The following is a 14238-nucleotide window of genomic DNA, read 5'->3' on the forward strand; positions in this document are numbered from 1 at the left end:
TAGATTTTACAGACAGGTACTGATGTTCAAAGTTCCCTGCTGGATTCTCTGAGCAAATTCTGGTCAGAACTGAGCAGTTCCTGCCGACCATAATACTGGTATTATCGTAACTGTATTCGATGCAGTGTGACCACGTGATATGCTGCTTCTATAGAAAAAATAAAACAAAATGTAGTAGGGGCTGAATATTTTGTTTCAAGATTCTTTGTAATTTTATTATTGTATGTCTTGTGTGATGATATAAAATAGGCGCTCATGGCTGCTAATTACAATACTGATATTCCTGTTTGTCTCTCGTGTAATGATGTCTACATTGACAACCAAACACACTTGTGTTAAACGAATTAGCAATTAAAAAATAAACAATCATAAAAACCCTTCCAATACATTTTGATATCCACAAAATGTAATTAAACATGATAAGACATCTACTGAAATCTTTCTTACAGTGTTATGCATTCACTATCATACACATATTTAGTCATTCATGCCACATCTCATTTTTACACAAAGACACTGTCACGTGGTGACCTGCACAAAAATAGCAGTCAAAACAAAAAAGAGAACACGACATATCTTCCATGACCACTGTCACATAATTAGTTATTGGTAAGTTCATGATTGCATTCAATATTTCTTGCTAATTAAGCAGAAGTATTCTTCGAGATAATTTTATACCTTTTCATGACTGATTAAGATAAATTTGACTTGTTCAATTACTGATAAACGCACTGAGACTGTTACTTGAAAGTAAAACAACAGTTCTCTTATTGCGCCTGAAAACAGAAATTCATGAAAAATTGTTTGGTAGCATGTCATCTCAAAATTATACTGCATTAAAATTATTTTGGCAGACACTTTGTGGTGTCTGAAAACCAACTGCCTCCAAAGACACAGAGAAAATAAATATTCTTTTTAATGGTCTGATAGGTACTGACACTGGTACACCATCAAGTTAAAAAGCGCATGGTGTATGGATCAGATGAAATATCAATATTTATCCTTGCACAAGTATATGTATTTGGCAAGTCCATTAAAAAAGCTTTCATGCCTCTTTCATCTTCTGCTTTGTGGTTGTATGGTGCTTAAACGATTGTTAAAAGATGACGGACATGTGCGATGACCGACATGTCCAGTTCGCAAATAGTCATTTGAACCCACCTTTTGCAAACATTGCCTTTTGATGACTTTTTCTATGATTGTATGTATGTGTGTCTGTGTGTATGCCATGTCTGACCGCTAGATTAATAGCAATTTTTAAACATTACATCTAAGTTTTCCTATTATTGAACATACTTTATTATTATTATGATTATTATTATAATTATATTATTATTATTAATATTATTATTATTATTAAATATAATTTGGAAATCACTGAATATATCAGTAACAGTTATTAATATATAATCCGTCTATCTTTACTTAACATCCACAGCACCCAAATACCTGAGATGCTATTTCAATATGATAAAATTGCCATGGGAATGAATGACCCAAGGGGATGAATTCTTAAGGAATGAACTATCCCAGAACAAATTGGCTGAGGATGAGTTGTTCTTGAACACATATCATTTTCTTAAACGATTTGCCAAAAGGTGATGTCATGGATGCAACATTTATGGCCAATAAACAATGACATGATATTTTACCAATAGACAACCCATCAACAACACACACAAAACTGACACCTGCCAACAATTTGTTGCACTGTATAACAATAATGAAGAAACGTCACCAGGTTATTAATAGCATGAATAGATTTTACTTGAAATATAAGTATACTTGGATAAATATTACAAACATAAAAATGTCAACAACATTCGAGCTGCACTGAAAAGCATATTTATTCTATGGTATAGTTTTGATGATGGTAAATGTACATCATCAAGCTATATTAATTGCAGACAAATGCATCAGATTTGATTTGTGTTGTGTGACATATCAACACATGAAGGTTATATTGTGCTTAGGCAATGGGAGTTATATACCTTGACCAAGGATATAGTGAGGAAGACACAAAGCAAAATGTCGTGGTGACCAAGACTAGGAAAGTATGTGATGTCGTTCATTAGTACCAAAGTTTAGATCTTTTGATAAAACAGTAAATTGTTAGAAGTAGATGAAATTGGTAAAGTGCTAGGTTACTTTATTAAAATAGTGATTGGCTGTTAAACTTAACGAGTGGAACAGATAATTAAATTACATGATATACTAGGAGGGCCCCTGAACATAAAAACAGATATGCCAAAGAAAGACTTTGGTGTTGGCATGGTTGCACTGTCAATATAAAGTTCTGGTAAAATATTCCGAAAAGAAAAACAACATTTGCAATCTGGCAACTCTGCCTGTTATAAAAACAAGTATCATAAGATCTTTAGAAGTCATTTACAGAAAAACAGGAACGAATCAAGATAGACAAGAAAAAACAGAGTCTTTCTTGATCTAATGACACGGCAAAATCTATTAGTTTATTTGTCAGACCTTACCAATACTACTGATAGTAATCCTTCTTCAGTTGCCATGAATTAAGGGCCTACATTACCCAAATTGATTGGCTGGCAATGGTGCTTAAAGGCACATTATAAATTTTGACTATTCAGTGCTAAGGCTGGGAGAGTGAAGTTGTTTGTTCCGAGACCCACAGGAGGAAACCAAGTTAATCGAGGCAGGATTCAAACTGGCAACCCAATTATCATGAATTCAGCATACTAACCATTGAGTTTCTTCCCAGGTAACAGGGAGGGAATAGTGTCATATTGAATCTTGTCTAACGTAAGTGCCAAATAAGCTTACACTGGCATTTTGTAAAAGAAAATTTTAATCAAAAGGAATAATTCAGTTTGAACACAAACTGTACAAACCTAACAATTTAGTATATTCCAATAAGATGATCATAATTTGGATAAGTCCATTATGCAAAATTAGTGATGGTTCATGAAGATTTTCAATGGAATCTGGCACAAATATGCAGGACAGTTAACATAGTAATTTCCAGTTGTATGGGTTGTCCCAGTAGGTAGCAACATTATAGCATATGGGATGCAATTGTAACTACCCTTTCTGTCCAACTTTATGCAATACATAAATTGTTTTTCCTTTGCTAAAATAAATGTGGTGTAGTCCTATCAAGACATTAGCATTTCAAAGTAACTACTTTGCAAATTCACTGGACAGCTGATGTTATTCAGGTGTCAAGTTTATTACCTAAAAACGATGTTCATATACATAATTAAGAAGAAAAACGTAGGTATTGGATTATTTACCACCACCAATAATTGGCTTCCTATCGGCCTTTTAAATACGAGTGATGGAGCCATTCACTGCATTATATCTGCACCTGCGTGATACTCTAAATCCCCTTGAAAGAGTATTATTTGAAGAGTCCAGACGACAGTACATGGAGTGAACATATTGTTTCCTTTTTTAATAAAATAATTAGAAATCAGTAAAGACGAAACAGTCATTACGACATTTTTAAAGATATCACTCAAAATGAGTTATGTTAAGAGTTATAACTGCTGAATACTTTTTGTATAATAGTTATTATTGCCTATATATATATATATATATATATATATATATATATATATATATATATATATATATATATATATATATATATATATATATATGGCTGTTGGGGACTTATAGGCAGTTTTCATCATGCAACTTACGTTCTGGGCAGTTGAGATACCTCACATGAGAACAGGCAGACAATATGAAAGGTATTACGTCCTGGTCAATCTTTCGCTCTGCCTGTTAAGCCTTAGTTCACAATGGGAAGTAACTGATATATATATATATATATATATATATATATATATATATATATATATATATATATATATATATATATATAATTCAATTCAATTCCATACCCTAGAAATTGTAATTCAGCATGAAAAAGGCAATCATTTGTGTAGTAGATCCGTGTTTGTAGGAGATTTAAGATCTAGAAACGAGTATGTACGTTTATTTTATTGAAATTTGGGATCATAGTGGCGATAAAGATGAGGCTGGTTGTGGGCAGATTCCAATGCCCACAACGTGAGTATGAGGACAATTAGTCTGCCTATAACCCACTTAAAATGGTATATATATATATATATATATATATATATATATATATATATATATATATATATATATATATATATATATATACGATCTGAAAAAGTGCTTCTGGATGTTGGAAATAATCATGTTTCATGTGCAGATGATCGGTTGAGACATATAAAGGTCGCGATCAGAATATTGGTTCGGGATTGTAGATCTCTGTGGGATTTCTCAACTCTATATCAGATCTGCTATTTCTCGTTGGATCACCTATATTTTGTTTTTGTCTGTAGTTGAAATATATTTTGGAGCTCAAGGTGGTACAATGTCATCTGGTTATGCCGATTATAGAGCAACCGCTGTTATGCTATCGGACAAAACAATGTTGCTTGAAGGCATTGTTGGAATGAGAGTCATTGATACGCCCGTATAAAACATGTAAGGCATTGCTATAACAAAGGCAACCGGTCAAGCATTAACGACGTTGAAAAACGGACGGGGTATACGATTAACAGGCACTTGGTACATATGTTGTCTGAGGCTTCGTGAAAGATTCCGTTTTCCAATTTTGATTTACTTAATGCTTCTAGGCATTTGAACATAACAATAAATCAGAGGTGTTCTCGTGCGTGATCAGTTACCGGAAAAAACCCAAACCTAATTGAGAATGGTATCATTAATCTTGATGGCCGTTCTGGTCCAGATACTAATTGGGATGCATACGCGCTTGGGTCTCGTTGAGTTTTTTTTTCGATTGATACTGACTGGCACATTATCGTGGCTTAGCTGTTGACCTACCAATCTGATATTCAACATTACTAACATAGACAATAACTTATCCACCCATGTACGGTCTAGAATATCTTTCCTTACTTAACGCCGTGTTAATTGCACCGACTACGCCGCATAAATATCTCAAGTGACATTGATATGTTAGCTCATTCAACATGAGATGAACTTGTGATATTTTGCGTTTTGCAGTGATTGATCCGGCTGTGGTTGTTATTTTTCATAATCGGCATGGATTGATAAAGACGCACACTAGCAAATGTGTCGATATTATCTTGCAAGTTTCATATGCGACCAACAATAAATTCGTAGTATTTACCAGCGGCTGAAGAATACAAGAGTCAGGCGTATCACTCACGATGATCCATAGTGATATCAGTAGAAGTGTTGCTAAAGCTCAACTTTACCGGAAATAGAATAACTAACATGAGAAACCCCAGTTAGGACGATGATGCTGCAAGAAGAATCAATTGGACAGGAACGACGTCGCGAAAAGGACCTCGTTAAGAACAATCAGAGAGGATTGGTCTTATTCAGAACTGAAAATAACTATTATGTGTCCTAGTTTACACATTTGCACAGATTCTTAGGTAGATAACTTAACATTTTCTTTGGAAATCCTGCAGTCGTCTACATTAGTTTTACTGGAATTAGCACACGACTCAATGACATCGCCTGAAAAATCAAAATGGTTACCGTCGTTGGTGTTTATACAACTCTACCCATCAACGCGGTATACACATTAGCGTCTGGATCAGCGGCATGGTCACAACAAATCAACTCCATCAAACATACCGCTGAGGTCACCGGGGTGTACATACTCTCTGTTTTTAGCGCCACTAAATTGAGGATGTTGGTGTTATTCCAACTATAGATCACACGTAACCGTGTCGGTCGTGTTAAATCAAAGTACCAAAGAAACATTAATAATAAAACCAGCAGTTATAGTCTTAACCGCAGCGACATATTGGTGGTGTCTAGAAATCGTCGTGAAAACACCTCATTTAGTAACTTGGTATATATACCATAATGATTACTCCGCAGTCCTATTTTATAACCATGCGTGTGCGTTAGAGCCAACGCTGAGATAAATCATCAACAGGCACATGATAAAATAAAACAAATATCGGATATATGAAGGAAGGAGTGATTCGGGAAGTTAAAATGGGCTATAGCGCTTGTATTAGTTAAAAAAATGTTCTCTGCTCTTTTGATTATATTTGAGCAATTACGCTTGAGACCACCAATGTAAGAAATTGATGCCCATTGGCAAGAAAGTAAACAAATGTCTTAATGAGGTCATTTGGGTTGAGACATTTTCCTGTCAAAGAGACCGGAAACTAACATCTCTGTTAGTACAATATCATTCACTAAAATCCGTATTGATCCTATTTTGTATTTTCTCTGAATTTTTCAACTGATCCTTTATTTAATTAATTTAATTTTGATAATGAAATGACTGCATACTAGACATCACTATCGTGTTACACATTAAATTACACTCTAACATATTAGACGCTTGTTTACCAGTTATTAATAGATATAACACGTTTCATTTGAACAGCTTAGATAAAATTAATTGCTTTATAAAGTACTAGTAATAGCATTTCAGACACATTTGAGATGGCTTTTGAGTGTGCCTTATTATGATTGTTTTGGTTGCAATCATTTTCAAAGTAAAGGCATTTTGTAAATCATCGAAATAAACTAGTCTTCAAAGACTACCTTTTATGCCCCAAATATGATGTTCGCTCAAGTTATGTGGTCTCTCTGGATAGGTCACATCATTTTATCATCATTGTATCTATTCATTAAGAATCTGATTTGTCATGACAGTAACACAGTTTTACTGTATTAGTCAGTCTTATTAATGAAATATTTCTGCCATAACAATGTATTAATACCTTTAATATAAAATTAGATGAAATGTTAGAATCAGAGAGTGACTATGGTTTCCCCTCAAAATAGTAGATTTCTTTTCTCCCTTTGCTTATTTATTCAGTAAAACTTATTCACCAGTGAATGTACATGTAAGAACATGTAATATGCTATTGATTTTGTTGTTGTTTATAAGAAACACCGACAACAACAGCGAAACCAAATCCATCCATGGATGATATCACTTGGTTTGATGATAACGTGCTGATTAACATCGTTGTTCCAGAGACAAGCGAAGAGTCTCCTTATACAAAATTGTTGTTGACGATGATTCGTCTGCGACATTTTTTGTTTTATCATGTGCTCGGTGATGATTTCTTCCAGCGATGGCTTTACCGCACATGCTTGGTTATACCGAAAGGACTGCGAGGGATTCATTATGGTATATACTAAGTTCTCAAATGAGGTATCTTCACGAAGAATTACATACACCAATAATACTTTGGAGCAGTTAAGACTTCATCTGCTTGCTTCAGTATGAATTTTTCCTAAGTTCTTTGATTTAACACGACCGACACGGTTACGGAAAATCTATAGTTGGAGTAACTCCATATGTATATATCCTAAATTTAACGGCGGTAAACATACAGTGTTGTACGCCCTAGTGACGTCATCGGTATGTTTCATGGAGTTGTTTTCTTGTGACCATGTATCTGATCCAGACGCTACTGTGCAAACCGCGTTGGTGGGCTGGTCGTATGAACAACACCAGCGGTAACATTTTTTATTTGTTGCCGATGTCATTGAGTCATTTGCGAATTTCAGTGAGACTAATGTCGTCGGCCGCTGGATTTCCAAATAATCCATTAACGTGTCTACCTATGTATCTGAGACAATTTGTAAACTCGTTCACCTGATTGTTATATTCAGCTCCGAATACGGCTAAGTCTTCACATATTGTTCTGAACGACGTTCTGTTCGCGACGACCTTCATGCCAACTTATTTCTTCATTGCAACGTCATCATCCCGATCTTGGTTTCTCTCAAGTTAGCGACTGTATTTACTCCCTAGTTAACCAGTCATTGTATCGACGGCATTAGCAAAACGCCTACTTAGATTACTCTAAATAATTGTGAGTGATACGCCTGAGCCTTCGATTCTCCCGTCGGCTGTAATTACAACGATTGTGTTGTTGGTCGTACCTGAAACTCGCAGGATAGTATCGACCCATTTGAAATTAATCGTCTTTAGCCATCCATGACGATCCTGAAATATAAACATCACATCCGGATGAGTTCCTGTGAGACGCAAAAGATCAGCAAGTTCCTCTAGTGTTGCTTGGGCTAACATATAAATGTCACCTGGGCCTTGCCGCTATCAGATCTTCCGTAAATATCTTACATTATAAATCATTGACCTGTTTAAAACGATGCCTTCTGCAGTTGTACTCGTGCACAAATGTATCTAGCAGCGCCGGTGGCAATAACATTGATTTAAGTAAGGCAAGAACTTCTAGACTTCATATTGGTATATCAGTTATTGTCTGTGTTGTTAATGTTGAATATCAGATTGGTGTGTCACCGACGAAGCCACGATACTGTAAAAAATCTATCGATTCTGACTGACAGTACGAAGTGAAATAAACAACTATTCGTGGGTCAGCCGCGTGATAATCAAAATGAGTACCTGGATCAGAACGGCCGTCGAGTTTAATGATACCAGTTTTAACTAGGTTTGGGTTTTCTGGTAACTAATCACAGAAGAAAACCACTACGATGTTTTTTTATGTTTAATCGCCATGCATCATAGATAAAAACAAGATTGGATACTGGAATCTTTGCCGAAGTTTTCGCTTCTCAAACCTAGACCGTTCCAATTTCCTGGTAATTTTAGACCCAGTCCCTTCTTTTGAGGTCTTAAATCGTTGTCCGGTTGCCTCTTTTCAGCGTCTTGCCGAATATGTTTTCTGCGGATGTATCAATGACTCTTATTGGTCCAAAAACGTCTTCAAACAACATTGTTTAGTCCGATATTATAAGTGCGGTTGCTCTATAATTATAAATCACCAAATATCAGTGCAATAGCTCGTGGTCGAAAATGCATGTTAACGACAGAATGCCTAAAAAAATCTAGGTGTTCCAACGAAAAATAGCAGATCGGATATAACGTTGAGAAATATCAGAAAGAGATCTGAAGCCTGAAATCAACATGTTGATCGCACCGAATAAATGCCATCAAGCAATGATACGTGCATCCAACATGAATATTTTCAAAACACAGCATCACTTATTATCTCATTATCGTCAGAGAGACTTCACTAGCCCCTAGTGGGTCCAATACCATATGATTTCCTACTCGAGAATTCTGTCGTCTGATATCCTGAGAAGCTACAAATACATGTCGTGGTGCTGAAACTCGATGTTGTGATTTGATTTGCCATGCAAATGTACACTCCGGTCTCTGGAGACAGCTCGATCACCTCCTTCAGAATGCCTGATAGCATCATCATCCGTGGCTTTTCGCACAAGTACAACTGTGTGTTTGTCCCCGAAGATATCGTTTCAAACAATTCTTCAAAACACAAATATATGTGACAGTGGTATTGGGTAGCTAGATCTTCCTTACGTATCAATTAGGTTTATACGTGATGCGAATCTCAGATTAAAAAAACGCGTTTGGAAGATATAAAGTTTCAATGTCAGCGACGGCTGTATTACCGTTGTTTCTTAGTTTGCGAAACGTTTGAGGTTTACTATCAGCGTAATGAACGGTATCTTTTGCAAACATAATCGACGGACCAGATTACCGCGAATAATCATCCTCATATCTTGCCAGACCCAATATCGTCACGGCAACGACAGCATTATCATAGCATACTTCAATGTATCGGCCTTCGATAATATATCGTGCATTGTTAAATAATGGCACAAATCTGGTTCTAAAAAATACAACTTGTTGAGCACCATATGGGTAACCATCCAATTTATGATGTCTACCCTGAGCTTCAATGAAAGCCTCGACGGGTAGGCAATACCTGGCCGTATCTTGGACTTGTAGTTAGATTCGAACACGTTAGCTTCGTATTTGTGCTTCATAAGAATAATAATGAAAATCACGTATCGACTCATTTTTGAGTATTTGTGCATCCATGTAAAATGTGGAATCAGAAACACGCTTCAACATTTTAATTATATTCGCTGCTGTCTATAACGATGTTCTAACGCCGATCAATAATACCGACGACTACCCGAGAGACCAACACCTGCTCTTAGTTTTTCCGTTATATTTTTCCCATCTTGGCGCCGGCTTGTTTTGTCAATGATGGCCTACCAGCTAATTATTTCAACCGTTCATTTGTGGTTTAATTTATTTTTTACCGACACTTGCTGGCATCACATCGGTGATCATCAGTTTTACTGCATGTCGTCGGACTGATGGTGGTATGTGTACTAATCGCGTGAGTCTGTCTTTGATCCCCTAGAAAGCATTACCAGAAACCTCACCGACCGTGCCAATAGATTATCGCAAACAACTTGTATAGCTTTTATGCTGAATTGTTTTGCAATCGGGATATGTTTTTTTCAGGCTATCACTATGAATAAACCCTGAATAACATCGCTTAGATTTGAAATCCGGAGGAACACATTTTCCACTAACAGGAGAAGGGGTGAAGGCGGGCCACTGGCGCCTTAAAACCAGTTGTTTCGATTAGACGGGACTCGTACACCTTGGATGGTAGCAAATCTAGGGGAAGGAAAACTCCGATTCCAAACATTTGCTGCCTTGCGGCTCTACCCGCTCATGGGAAAGGCTAAGGGAGTAAGGCGGTCTGACATTGACTTAAACGTCATTCCGGCAACACATGCGACGCCGTTGGTGCCAAGCTGTATCGAAATTCGTCGTTCCCTTGGACCCACCAGCTGAGGCGAAAGGGGGGATCTGCTGCATTGACAACAGCTGATCATCCAAACCATCCTTTCCAGGCGTCGTAGCTCCACTTCAGAGGACTCTCCAGAGTCGTCGTACTGCGTCAGCACAAGACGAGAAGTAGCAGTTTAGCGGTTCTAAGTCAAAGCTCGATTGGCGTAGAGCTTGGTGCCAGGGGTTACGTGTGACGGTGGGAGAGTTGTTCCAGGTATCACTGGACAGCTAACGCCCGACTCAAGCAGGGCAGCCCCCAGTCAGTAAGTTGCTGCCCGTCATGGCCTGCCTGCTTCACTGGGTGCGTGGACCTTAGCTAACCATCTCGACAAGTGGGCCAAAAACTCCGCACCAGGAAAGATTCAACGAAGAAATAAGAACAATCCAGCTCTTCATTTTGCAACCTGAAACATCAGGACCATGTGTACTGGATTGAACGCTGACCTACAGCAGATTGACGATGCACGAAAGACTGACAGAGAATTATCCCGACTGAACATCTATATTGTCTGCCTCCAGGAGACCCGACTGGCTAACAGCGGCATATCAGGGAAGCCAATTACACGTTATTTTCGCAGTGGAAGCACTCGGATGAACTAGGCAGCACGCAGTAGGCTTTGCCGTAAAGAACAGGTTAGTCGCCTTCATTGAACCTGCGTCATCAGGTACTGAGAGAATCCTTGCCCTCCTCCCGTTCAACATGATCAGCGTGTACGCCCCAACCCTCTGTTCCACCCACGAAGAGAAAGACAGGTTCTATGAGGCTCTAGATCAGGCAATATCCAGTATCCACAACAATGAAGGCCTTCACTTACTAGGAGAACTCAATGCTAGAGTGGGAGCTGACCATGAGGTCTTCAGCGAGGGAGTGTACATCAATACCAGGGCTGACGGCAAGCTGTTCGACATCGCCCGTCTACGTGCTCAGACTAAAGTCACAGAGGTACTCATCCGTGAATTGCAGCCTTGACATCACACACGGAAGATGTACTTCAGCAGCTAGTATGCCGCCTCTCCCATGCCTGTAAGAAATTTGGACTGACCATCAGTTTGAAGAAAACGAACGTCATGGCGCAGGACGCAGACTCGTCTCCATCTGTTACCATCGACGGGTACAACTTGGAAGTTGTCGAGAACTTCACATACCTCGGGTCCACCGTCTCCATCTTAATCTCCACTGATTCTGAGGTTAACGGCATGATTGATTGCCAAGGCAGCAGCAGAGATTACCAGACTTAACCAGAGCGTCTGGAACAACGCAAACCTGACAGAGAAAAGCAAAATGCGTGTCTACAAAGCCTGTTGTGCTCAGCTCACTACAGCTGCAAAACATGGACCACTTATGCAAGACACGAGAGGAAACTAAACAGCTTCCGCCTGAGATGTCTGCGGCGCATTCTGCACATCCAGTGGCAGGACAAAGTACCTACACAGAGGTTCAGCATGTTCTCCATTCTCAGCGAGAGGCGCCTTCGCTGGCTCGGCCATGTCAAGAGAATGGACCCAGGCCGCATTCCCAAGGACCAGTTGTATGGGAAGTCAGCAGAAGGTGCACGACCGACTGGACGACCACGTCGGCCCTACAAAGATGTTTGCAAGAAGGACATGAAGACGGCCAACATCAATGTCAACGACTGGGAGAGCTGTGATAACTACCGTTACACCTGGCGTCTAGCTGTCAGGCAGGGAGTTCAAAAAGCCGAGTAAGACGGAAAAATAAAACAAGCTGAAAAGATAGCTAGAAAGAAGGATAAACAAAAGCTTACTCTGGAGCTACACCATCGTCTCCCGTAGACGGACGGATGCCAAGAACAAGAAGTGTCATCTGAATCTGAACATTACTAACTTAAGCATTAAATGTTGATTACAGTTGCAGTCTTCCAGTATGATGTATAACTTTCACTGACCTTAGATTTATTTGCTTATAGAAACGAACCGTAACCCAGGAATATGCATGGAAAAGGCTATTTACATGGACGTGTACAATCTGCTTCTAGTCGTTTGATATGATAACATATTGTGCTTAAAGAAACAGCAGCAAATCGTACTTGAAAAAGTATTTCATTTTTCACAGATAGTGGTATGAACAAAATGAGTGATTGATATATTACATATAGGACACCCACAGCTACGTATGTAACAGTAATACAGGGTGCAAGAAAACACGTTTAAGGAATGCATACAAGTAGTGTTTTAAAATCATCTTCGACCAAAGGTAAAATTAGTTTACTGAAGGATTACATTCTGCGTCACATTGACCTATTTACACTATGATTCTATTTCGCACACTTTGATCCAGTAACATACTGTTCAGTGACTTTAGGAGTAGCAGTTAGCTAGACGTGGAGCAGCTTGTGATAAAGTGTAATTAGATTCAATACGATCCGTCCAGATAATAACTTAGGATAGGTTAGGGCAAAGATATATAAACGAAACAAATACCTCACATATAGCTACTATTAATTGCCACAAATATGCACCCTTACATAAAGTTTCGAGACCTTAACATTACTGTTTTTGTTATGGGTTTAACGCCATTTTTCAGCACAAGATAGGCTATACATGGCGGCCAGTATAACTGGTGGAGGAATAACCCTGGAAAACCCAGGGAAGAATCACCGACCCACGAGAAGCTACTGAAAGGCTTTCCCACGTACCCACGCTAGCCGAGCCTTGGACTCGAACCCACGCAGACAGAGGTGGTATGGCAGTGATCAGAAACGGTGAGCGCTTTAAACCACTCGGCCACTCGGGGCCCCACCTTAAAATTAAATAATGTAAGAAATATTGTAAATATAAATATGGTAAATATAAAGTATGTTGCTTTTAATGTTGGTAAGGCTTGGTATCAATTGTTACGAAACATGATGGGCGAGTGTAACTGACTTAGATATGTAAGACAGACGTAAAACAACTACTTATAGGCGGCAATTTCTCATTCAACTTTAAAAATAAAATTGAAGCTTGAAATGTTATAGAGATAAATCTTCTTTATTCCTAGCCAGTTACACAACAAAAGTCGAGGCGCGACGGGAAGAAAATATTGAGTTTTTCTAGCATCACTGTGCATGTCGTTATTCCTTAACTTATTTATTCTAGACGCAAATTTTAAGAAAAAATGTGACCGATAAACATTGTCATGATCTGGAAAATACCCGCATCGGTAACCTTAACCTTTACATTGTGATCTTGTCAATTTATCGTATAAGTTACATCTTAACATGATCATCTTTTATCTGAGTGTGAAACAACACAGACTTTATTTGGCAAATAACTGGATTTTACATTATTATCTTCTCAACGCATCGTATACGTTATTGTTGAAAATGATAATCTCCTCTCTTTCATCACTGTTTAGCTCATATCATTGATATCAAATATCTTATGGTTCCATTGCAATTTTCTCACAATTATAAAACAAAACGGAACAATTATTAAAAGCTGCTTCAGCGGTGTTTCTGACGTGATGTATTATCTCGGTGGTTTTGTTGATATGATGTTCAGAATTTTTAACCCAACTTCAATAGTAATACAATTAATAATAATAATACCATTAATAATAATAATAATAATAATAATAATAATAATGA

This window comes from Sinohyriopsis cumingii, chromosome 14, assembly GCF_028554795.1.
Source record: "Sinohyriopsis cumingii isolate HCF-2022 chromosome 14, ASM2855479v2, whole genome shotgun sequence".
Lineage (NCBI taxonomy): Eukaryota > Metazoa > Mollusca > Bivalvia > Unionida > Unionidae > Sinohyriopsis > Sinohyriopsis cumingii.